Genomic DNA, 8882 nt, shown 5'->3' on the forward strand with positions numbered 1-8882 from the left:
CAGGAGGGGCAGAGTCTCTGCCGATCAGGGTCTGGCCGATCAAACTCTGCCCTCAGTCTCTGCAGGAAGTCCCGACAGTTCCTTCTGTCTGTCTCTCCCTGCTGCCAGAGGGCTGCGCCCGAGCCCCATGCTGATCCAGTCAGACACGCGAGGATGGTGGTGATCTCATCCGTGTCTGCTGCCCCACTGAACGGTCCCAGGACCATTGGGCTGTCCCACACGGGGCTGGGCACGTCGTTAGAGATGGTGGAGGGTGTGTGGCGTGGAGGGGGGTGGATGTCTTCTCCAGCAGGTGTGGGCACTGGTGCTGCGCTGCCATTTCGCTGGAGAACGTCCGGGCAGAGGAAAGGCGGGTAGGCGACCGGAGCTGGAATGGCGGATTCACTGTGAGGCAGTCCCAGCAGCGCAGTTGCTAGCTGGCGACCTCCCGTCGCCCTCTTCCACCAGCTTTCCTCAAACTGCTGGGAGGGACTTGGGTCTCCACGGCACCAACCGCCATCCCGGAGCCATCCCGGCACAAACCGCCCAAAGAAAATCCACGTCATTGCCGCTTTCATCATCCGTGTCCTCCCACTGGTGACTCCGAGGGTCGTCCACCCTGCGGACATCCTGGACCCATAGTGCAATCAGCTCCCATGGGCAGTACTCTGGCCATTTGGGCTGGAGCCTGCCCAGCTCCTCGCTGGAGGAATGCTGCCATTGTCATCGCTTAACCCCCTGGAATTGACATGGATCCCCACGGACCTCGCGACGATCGAGGACTCCTGTGTCGCAACTCGTGTCTCCTGTGCTCTCGTCGTCGTCGTCCGTGTCGTCCCAGTCCACAGGGAGCCTGGCCAGCAGAGCGCAGAGTTCCTGGCTCGACATGGCGAAGATCGCGGGGTTCACATCCTCTGTGCTCTCTGCCCACATCACTTCCTCACTGCTGCAGACGCCATCGTCTTCGCTGACATTGTCGCCTCCGGGTTTTGCGGATTCTCTCGGGGGTGACGTCATCACGTGGCACCACGCGCCATAGCTCTTTGGGGAGAAACCGCTCCACTAGAACGGGCGGTGTGTCTCTCCCCCGGCATCCGCGCTCGATCGCCGGGCTGCGTCCTTCTTGACGTTTCTTCTCCTCTGCTTCTTACCTCTGCGCTTTTAGGTGGTGGGAAGGAAGCGCAGAGGTGTGACAATGAAATAAACAATAAACAAATAAACATAAACGTGGCTCGGTGGCCGAAAACAATTTAACTTAAATAAAGAACATAAACTAACCCGCAGGCGTGTGGCGATTGCCAGAACTCAAAACATAAATACATTCCTTCACGGAGGTCATGTTCATGCCTCAGTTCAGTAAAATGCCGGAGATTCCAAAGGGGCGGAAGTCTCTGGCATTTATACGCCGTCAGGATTGGCCACCGGTGATGAGCCCAGTTGCTATCAATCCTGACAACCGTAGGAAGCCATTTTGTATGCTCTCATATCACCAGTGTTATAAGCAGTCCGGGCATTCACTGCAACCACATTTTAATTTCAGTAGAAGTAATGAATCCCATATGTTAGCAGAAAAAAGCTAATCACAACTTTGTTTTAAGTGCATTGGTTGAGTTGACAACCCCACAGGGTCATGATACATTTGATCATAGCCAGTCTAAATGGCCAGCAGATCATACAGTCTAGAGGTGAAAAAAAAGAGAAGAGGGTCCCCCTGTTGGCCTTTGGTATTCTACCCTGTAAATTCTGATTTCAGATTTGCTCCATTTGCAAGGTACCACTAAGAAACCAATTAGCTTCACCCACATGCTGTGTTTCCTTGGTAACAGCTGCAATGTGTATGCTACTGTATTTCAGGAAAACACTGCAATCAGTTTTTTATACTGTTTTTAATATTGTCCAAAGCTTCTTAGAGTCTAAGTTATTGGTAACATGGTGAACTAGGATTGAGACAGATGTTTATTACTGGCACCTGTACTCTGTACCTCAGATGTAATTTCTTGGTCTTCTCCTTTTTTTCTATATTCCATTGTGGCCCTCATTTATGAATTCAATACTGGATTTGGATGTAAATCACAGTACGCCAAGTATCCCATTTGATTTATGAAACAGGTGTACCTGTGTCAATCCGTGTAGCACATCCCCTCTTGATAGATCTGGTAACTGAAAATAAGAGTAATTTACAACAGAAGAATGCAAGGTGGCAAATGACAATTGATCTTGTTACAAGTGAGGTATGGAGTTTTTCCAATATAACTATTGCACTGAAAGCACAATAAAAAATAAAAACGCTAATAATATTCAGGTGGAAAATAAACAGGTGTGATAAATCCCATATATACGGTATCCCATGAACCTGCATCTGGGACAAATGTAGGTAAATATTTGAGAGCAAAGAACTGTATATTTGTAAAATCTATTTTAGTGTGGTCACTTCATCGAAAAAACTGCCATTTTGGAGCTCTGCAGCCATGAAGACCCCGAAAATTGGTCGTTGTCCATCATCAGTCTCCCATCAGAGATGGACACCATAGCCACAGTGGTATTGTGTCTTGTTACATTCCTGTACCGCTGAGACAAAAGGTACAAACACCACACATGGATTCTGACTGAAGAAGTTTATTAGCAGACATAATGAAACATTAAAAGAACAACACGGCTCTCGTCACTCTTTTTAGTCTGTCATGCACTCCCACCGCACACTGTATTTCCCATGCAGGAAAATAATTTGTAGGCTAATATGCCACATCGGCCAATTTTTTTCAGAATGTGGCATACTAGCACCTCAATATGAAACAAGTGCATCTCCTCTGAAATCCTATAACTTATCACTTAAAATAAATAAAAGGGCCATTACAATAGCCAATCTGAAAATAGTAATGTATCTGTGTAAAAAGCAACACAACAACCAATGAAAAGGCATCCTGGAATTCTTCCTGTGATTCTGCTACTTGTAACAAAATCATTTTTGGCCTCATCCTTAGGAGCTCCAAACATCACTTCAAAACAGAGTAAGTAATCTTATGTTTCAATGTTACAAAAATTTCACACCTTGTTTGACATAATCAATAACTGCTGTTAGAGAATGTTACCCAGACAATTAACGTCAGTTCTTTAGTGCTGAGTGTCTGTAGCCTAAACGTCTATAAGAGTCTAAGTTGTTATTATTTTACTTGATTCCCAAACTTGTTCATTTCTTTTAAATTTCTGTACACTTATAAAGCCACATGTCTACGCTTGAGTCTGCTAGTAAAAACATTAAAAAAAAAAAATCATATTGGTCAGATTTGACATCAGCTTGCATCATCTATGTTTGCAGTGTTTGCTCCAAAACATGAAATGCCACCATTAGCCCCAGGTTCCCACAGAGCAATGGACAGTTAGAAAGATTGAAGCCTACAGGAAGGCAAAATGAAGGAGAATTTCTGACCTACTTAGGAGCAGCCAAGAGACTGCCAAATTGGGAGAATTTCAAGGGAACCTAGGATAATCTTAAGGATTTCTATTTGGATAAAAGACAATATATATCCTCAATATTTGCCCTGACAGTGCCTGACATATTAGCACTAAACTTACTATAATCATTAATCTATTTAAAAATATTTTTTTGTATTATTACAGACAACGTATTCTTGGACAGAAGACCATGAAGGCCAGAGGAAGTCCAATCACACAGCAGGCCCAAACAGTGTGATGATGGACTGCCTGTATAAGTCAGCAGTGCATTGCAGGAGTGGTTTCGCCTCTCCCTGGGTGCACATTGTGCTGGAAAATTCCATCTTACACCGTTAATGTTGTTTTCCTTTTTTTCCCCGGCCTGTCAGTAAAACAATTGACACGTGAAAGTGTGTATGTGTATCTGTGCTGTCATCATTCACTGGCTTTTTTAAAAAATTAAATAATGATATTTTTATTATTTATTTTATTATTTAGAGACTTAAACCAATCAGACAATGGTGGATCATTGCAAATAAGTAGTTAATTCTTGGTAAAACCATATTTTTTATTGCTTTTATTAAAATCAGCCTTAGAAAAGTGTCTAATTTACACAGACACAAAACAAGTGGATACCATCTTACACCATTAATGCTCTTTTTAGCTTTAGAATTAGTTAATCAAAGTTATTTGCTTACATACTGTCACGACTACGGACTTACGGGGGAAGGAAGCGCAGAGGTCTGACATGCTGGGACGGGGGTTTTATTATAAATGAACAATAAATGCAAATAAACGCGGCTCGGTGGCCGAAAAAATTTAACTTAAATAAAGAACATAAACTTGCCCGTAGGCGTGTGGCGATTGCCAGAACTCAAAAACACGTTCACATACGTGCACAAGGTCCACTAAAATGTCATCCCTTCCAAAGGGCCGGAAATCTGCGGTCTTTATGCGCCGTTAGGATTGGCCACCGGTGATGAGCCCAGCTGCAGTCAATCCTGACACATACAAAACTTAATTGTAGGGGTGTACTTCTTCATAACATGTATAACAGGCATTCATAGTTAATCACCAAAATCAAATTATATTTCAGAATTTTACTTTTAATGGCATGCCATTCTGTTCTAGAGTGATGCTTAAAAAAAAATACTGTACCGTTTATGTATACATGTTCTAGAAGCAAGATTGTTTGAAAAGTTCCTTCAGTTCTACATTATATGGTTATGGAATTAATTGCCAATAGGCTGTATTTGATCTGAAAAATTACTAGAAAGTGTTTTGACACGTCTAGATTATTGTAATGATATTTCTGTTCAAATGACACCTGATGTGTCATTTGCAACCAAGCACTACATCTATTACAGAGAACCATGGTGGCCTAACTGGTAAGCAAATGGACCTGTAATTTGATTACTGCCATGGTGCCACTGAGCAAAGCACCATCCCCACTCACTGCTCCCAGGGCGCCTGTCACAGCTATCCATTGCTCACCAAGGGTGATTGGTTAAAAGCAAAGGACACATTTTGTTATGTCCTCTACACTGTGTTTCACAATGACAATCACTTCACTTTCTCACCAGAAACCATTCAGAGACATCCCACAGACAATTCACTCACAATGACAAAGACAGTGGTGTATGGCAAAATGGACAACCTAGTGGTAAGCATACACAAGCATGGTATCCAGATTTGAGAATTCAGGGCAGCCCATGTCAGATATTATTTGTTGGATGAAAATCGATTTTTAAATTCTTTCATTACTGAAATGTCAGTTGGGATTCCAAGCAACCATCCCAATGTGACAGTTCTGGATATAGAGAGCATTTAAATGAGGTCAAATGCAAAACTTTGTCTGTCTGGCAACCACATTGCTACATTTGCTGCCTCAGCCATTCTTTCAGTGTTGATGGACAGATTCAGTGAGGCATTTCGCTACCAGCTGCCATTGCTTGCTCCAAAATGACAACTGTTCTGACAGTTTGTCAGTTTATGTCTTCTGGGCAAGGTAAGAGCAAATCAATAAAATATGGTAATCAGGCAGCATACAGAAGAACAAATGCTGAGACATGTCAGAGCAGCACAATTGCATTTTCAATTGTATTTATTTATCTAGATCTAAAATCAATTGCTTGAACATGGAGAACATTTACTAATTTGGCTGAGATGGAGAGGAGGCAGGAGATGATGGTGCTACACCTGGCTGTGTGGTGTATTGGCAGGAGTAGATTTTAAATCATTGAGAAAGTAGGGTATGAAGGAGGCATCCTTCCTATTTTTGCCTTCCTTTTTACAACACGATAATCTTCTTATGAGTTTCACAAATGATTACAAAACAGCTAATAGGGATTCTTACATAAATAATAGCATTTGTTATTTGCAAATGTAAAAAATATGGGCAGTGGTTTGCCTAACGGGAAAGAAACCAAATTAATACATAATTTGTCGATTCGAATCCCGAACTTCCATGGTGCCACTGAGCAAAGCACAGTCCCCACACACTGCTACCTGGGCATTCATGGCTGCCCACTGCTCATCAAACGTGATGGGTTAAAAGCCAGTGACACATTTTATTGTGTGCACCATGTGCTGTGTTTGACAAATAGAAACACTGCACTTTTACATATGACAAGTGTCATAGACTGAATGGGAGGTTTTAGAGGAACTCTGTAATGTGTGTTGTTGTTTGGGATTATGAACAAGGAGCACAGGAAGTGAGATGGGTAGTAAAAGACAGTGCCTTATCAGTGCCTTCAGGTTCAGCTCTGTAGGCCTATGGCTAGCTACGGGTTTAGTTTTGCCCATAAACTACTACACCACGTTAGGACCAAACAATATCCTCTAATGTAGGGACAGGTTCAATAGTTTTAAAATATCTAAATAGTTTAAAATATTTAAAAACACAGAGTTACAAAAGAGATGTTTGGTGTAACTTTCACCGGGTTCTTAAAAGAACTAAACTAAAATCCTGAAAAATATCAGAATAAATAACCAATAAAATAATATAAAACAATATAAAATATAAATAATATAATATAAAATCAAGACTTTAAAAGGATTAATTGATAAAGTCTAGAACATAGTAAAATAATTATTATCAATAAAATGGCCGAAAACCCAGCAGCTTTACAGAAAATATCAAAGGGGTTATATAAAAGTTAGTTCCCATACACATAAGAATACGTTTATTAACATATGTTAAAATACAAACTAAAAAACATAAAAAATACAAAGAATGCACAAACAAACACACATACATACATATAGATATATATTAACAATCGATCTGTAGCCAGCACGATACGCCACACATTGTTTCACTGCAATGTTTTCGCTCTCTTGCAACATCCACTACGGCTGTTTTCTTTCCTAATAACAGTGTAGAGGTGAGGCCAAACCAACAACTGTATCACAATACTTTTGTCGCTTGGCTGTACATACTCACGATCCTTGCTGTTTTTGTTCACCATCGTCTCTACTCCAAGACCCTGGCTGTCCTTTTTTTTTTTTTTTTTGCCTATTTTGAACAATGCCATCTAATGGTTTACAGCTGTGTCTCTCCGCCTGGCCACTCACAGCTATACCTAATTATCTACTCAACGCTGCCCTGGGGTGGTTCCCTGGCTACAGTACCAAAAGCTAACTCTGAAATTAGGTTGTGTTTTGATATGCACCAAGCTAATCGTGCCATCATCAGACAGCAATACCCCATACTCACTGTAGATGAAATCCGGCAAGGCATGACTGGATCCACAGTGTTCAGCAAACTGGATCTTAAGTGGGGATATCACCAGCTGTAGCTGACACCAGCATCACGCCAGATCACAACATTTGCCATCCATAAAAGTGTCTACAGATACAAGCGACTAGAATAGAAGGAGGAGTAAACATATCAGATGACATCATTGTTCATGCCGCAGAGCAGAAGAGGCATGATCAAGGTCTACATGCTGTTCGGAAACATGAGTGTGGACTTACACTAAACCCTGAAGAGTGCAAATTTAACATGGATCATTTGGTCTTCATGGGAATCTTGCTGACAAAGAAAGGAATTGGAGCAACAGAATAAAGAATAAGAGTGATAGTAGAAGCCAGAGAGACAGAAAATGCCTCTGAGGTGAGAAGCTTTCTAGGACTCGTCGGCTACAGCAGCCGTTTCATCCAATAATTTGCAACAATGGCTGAGCCACTGACACATCCCATCAGAAAGAACACCAAGTAAAAAGGGCCTTTAATGCACTCAAAAATGGACGCAAAAGCTGGAACTTTAGAATATTTTGACAAAGATGCACCAACGAGATTGATTGCTGATGCGAGCCCAGTAGGACCCAGTGCTCTGCTTGTGCAAAGATAGTTCCTATTTGCTATGTGAGCAGGAGCCTGAGTGACTGTGAGAGAAGATATTCTCAAACAGAAAGAAAAGCTTTGGCTCTGGTGTGGGCCTGCGAAAGACCGCATCACTATGTGAATGATGCAGAATACTAGGCAAAAGTAAGGCAAAAGAAAGTGGATAAGTTCACAACAACTTTCAACAAAACGCGATGTGCTGTCATCAGCAAGAATGGGAATAAAGTAACAGTGGAATCACCTGACCAGTACAGTCCAGTACAGCAGGAATACAACCAGTGTGAAGAAGTATGTTGCAGACAAGCAAGGAACAGAGGAAATGACGAGACACTGGAACAGAATTGGAGCCACAACCAGAGATTGATTCTTCTGCTGTTTTGTCAACTGAAAATAGCAGCCTTCTCAACACCCTTTTCAAACTGCAGCGCCAGAGAAAACCACCAGGGATGCAGAAAGACTTTGTTACTACTTAGGTCACATGTTCTGCTTGAGATTAGTGACCAGCATCAACCTAAACCAATGTTTGCTGTATTTAAGCACTTGCATTTCAGATGGGTAATAGAAAACGTGTTATATTGTGTGTTTGAATGTTCAGGAAATTCTTCTTAAGAGATAAACCTGAAGCATGTCATAGAGATCTTAGGTTCCACTTAATGGAAACATTGTATTAAGAGAAAATATATTTGCTGGATAAAAGTCCATGTCCAAGTAAATGGGGGATGTCATAGACTGAATAAGAGGTTTTAGAGAAATGATTGTTTTTGTTGGGGACTATGTCGGGGAGCACAGGAAGTGAGGTGGGTAGAAAAAGTGTGGACTAAACCCAAGTATCCATGACACAAAACACAACAAGTTTCTATTTCTCAGTTCAGAAATCATAATTACAACCTTTTTAATCAGATTACTTTAGAATTTCCCAATTAAGCACTAAAATATACCATATCATTTTTTCCCATTCATAAATACAACATTGTTACCGTGCACAAAACCCATAACTACAACATTTCCAATACCTATAATGTGAATTGTATTGGCCCAACCAATCAAATGCTTCATGACATTACATTTACAGCATTTATCAGACACCCTTATCCAGAGCGACTTACAATCAGTGGTTACAGGGA

At 41.6% G+C, this 8882-nt stretch overlaps 1 long non-coding RNA gene across 2 annotated transcripts; it reads right to left on the reverse strand.

The window, feature by feature from the left end:
* Window positions 1–251: 251 nt before the first annotated feature.
* On the reverse strand, window positions 252–7258 carry LOC114768402 (uncharacterized). Of its 2 annotated transcripts, none has more exons than XR_003743046.1 (3): window positions 7130–7258; window positions 2095–2139; window positions 252–1132 (listed from the first exon to the last, which is right to left on the reverse strand). It is a non-coding gene; the product is annotated as an uncharacterized LOC114768402 (long non-coding RNA). The 2 variants fall into 2 exon arrangements; XR_003743047.1 differs by having other exon boundaries at window positions 252–1137.
* Between the last annotated feature and the right edge of the window lie 1624 nt (window positions 7259–8882).

The sequence above is a fragment of the Denticeps clupeoides genome, chromosome 18 (genome assembly GCF_900700375.1).
Source record: "Denticeps clupeoides chromosome 18, fDenClu1.1, whole genome shotgun sequence".
NCBI lineage: Eukaryota > Metazoa > Chordata > Actinopteri > Clupeiformes > Denticipitidae > Denticeps > Denticeps clupeoides.